Source organism: Palaemon carinicauda, chromosome 4, assembly GCF_036898095.1.
Source record: "Palaemon carinicauda isolate YSFRI2023 chromosome 4, ASM3689809v2, whole genome shotgun sequence".
NCBI lineage: Eukaryota > Metazoa > Arthropoda > Malacostraca > Decapoda > Palaemonidae > Palaemon > Palaemon carinicauda.
Window position 1 is genome coordinate 111741566 of NC_090728.1, and position 2500 is coordinate 111744065.

Consider the following 2500-nt stretch of genomic DNA (forward strand, 5'->3'; position numbering starts at 1 on the left):
TTAAAGACAGTATTCCCAGTGTCATTAAGGCATTTGCTGTGAAATACTCTGCTTGATGAGAATGTAAAAGAATTGAAAAACTGTAAGATCCCACCGACCAATCGTTACACCTGAGATATTATTCAATGAATGATATTCTCTTAGACATAAGAAAGTTCTTCAGCATCTGATATACAAGTATCTGTGATATAAATGAAATTAATCTTATATGTTTAACTGGAAGAACTGTTCCGTGAAATTAAGTCGGTGGCCATTTGCATGACGACCTATCACATTCATTGCCTGAATCTTGGCAGGTGAAACTAGCGTTACGAAGTTAAGAAAATATACTGAATACCTAAAGTTATATTACATACAGACGCAAATAGAAAGAGACACACGTTTAAATATATCATCATCATTATCTCCTCCTGCACCCCTTGACTCAAAAGGGCTCTTAGATTTCGCCAGTCGTCTCTATCTTGAGGTTTTAAATCTATAGTTTTCCATTCATCATATTCCAATTCACGCTTCATAGCCCTCAGCCATGTAGGCCTGGGATTTCCAACTCTTCTAGTACTTTGTGGAGGCCAGTTAAAAGTTTGGTGAACTAATCTCTCTTGGGGAGTGCAAAGAGCATGCCCAAACCATCTCCATCTGCCCCTTACCATGATCTCATCCATATACAACACTCGAGTAATCTCTCTAATAGTTTCATTTCTAATCCTGCTCTGCCATTTAACTCCTAATATCTCTCTGAGAGCTTTGTTCTCAAAACTGCAAAATCTGTTAGATATTGTTTCATTGTCATACCACGACTCATGTCCGTACAGTAAGACCGATCTCACTAAACTGCTATAAAGCCTGGTTTTTATATGCAATTTCATGCGTTTCCAGATTTTACTCAACCTACCTATTGTCTAATTTGCTTTTTTCAATCTTTCAATAAACTCTAATTCTAAAGACCCTGTATTAGAGATAATAGTTCCTAAATATTTAAATGACTCCACCTCATTATTCTTTTCTCTTTCTAAGGATATTTCATCTTCCATTGCATATGGATATCAGCATCAGCATATTCTGGGTCACCTGATTTCCTTTTACCAATCCAGTCCAATCCCCAAATATTCTATGCATTACAAGTTCCGTGAAATGGATAAACAACATTGGTTACTACACACGCCTTTGGAGTACTCCGCTGTTCGCTGGAAATTCATTTGATATGACTCCATTAATTTAACATAAAGTTTGCACTTGCTATGCTCATGACCAGACATAATTAGATTTATATATTCAAGAGAAACTCCATAATAACGCAGGATTTTCCACAAAATTAGCCGGTGCACACTATCAAAGGCTTTGTCATAGCCCACATATGCCATCAAAAGTGGATTTCTATATTCTATACATTGCTGCACAATATGTCATAGAAATAATATTTTGTCAGTACAACTTCTAACTATTCGGAATCTCTCAGCTTTCCGTAAGGGTTTCTCTCAAGTCTCTTTAAAATGAGCATATTATATATTTTCATGACAACTGACGTAAGTATGATACCTCTCATTATTGAAATCAGTTAGGTCTTATTTTTATACTTTTCACCAACACTCCCATTCATCAGGATTTGCCTCTTCACGCTACGTTATACAAAATAACCTTATAAGCATTCTGTGTGTCACTTCATTCTCGCCCAATATTATCTCAGCAATAATTCCATCGTATTCAGTGGCTTTTCATATCTTTGGTTATATTATTATTATTATTATTATTATTATTATTATTATTATTATTATTATTATTATTATTGGCTAAGCTACAACCCAAGTAGGAAAAGCAAGATGCTATAAGCTCAAAAGGGAAATGGAAATAAGGAAATAAATAGACCATATGAGAAATATTTAACAATTAATAGAATATCTATGCGAGATGTATTTTAATCATCATGTCATCCGATGCTGCTGAATATTAGTAAAATTTTTTGCTCTGAATGTCTAGTGTTTCATATATATATATATATAATATATATATATATATATATATATATATATATATATATATATACATATATAAATGTATATATATATATATATATATATATATATTATTATATGTATATATATATGTATGTAAATATATATATATATATATATATAAATATATATATATATATAATATATATATATACATATATATATATATATATATATATATATATATATATATATATATATATATATATATATATATATATATAATGTGTATTTGTAATACAAACCCTTCAAATCTGAGAAGATGAATGTTATGTTAGAACACCTGAAAATATATGTATGGCTTAAAATATTTACAACCTGGCTGGAAAAAAATTTGAGAATTTATACTGATAAAAATAGGATTTATCATTAATGGGAATACTTTAACACCGTAAGACTTGCTAATGTCAAAGTTCTATAAAGTAAATCATAGGACGATTTGCAAAAATTTATTTGAATAGAGAAAGCAGAAATATAGTACTAAAAATAAA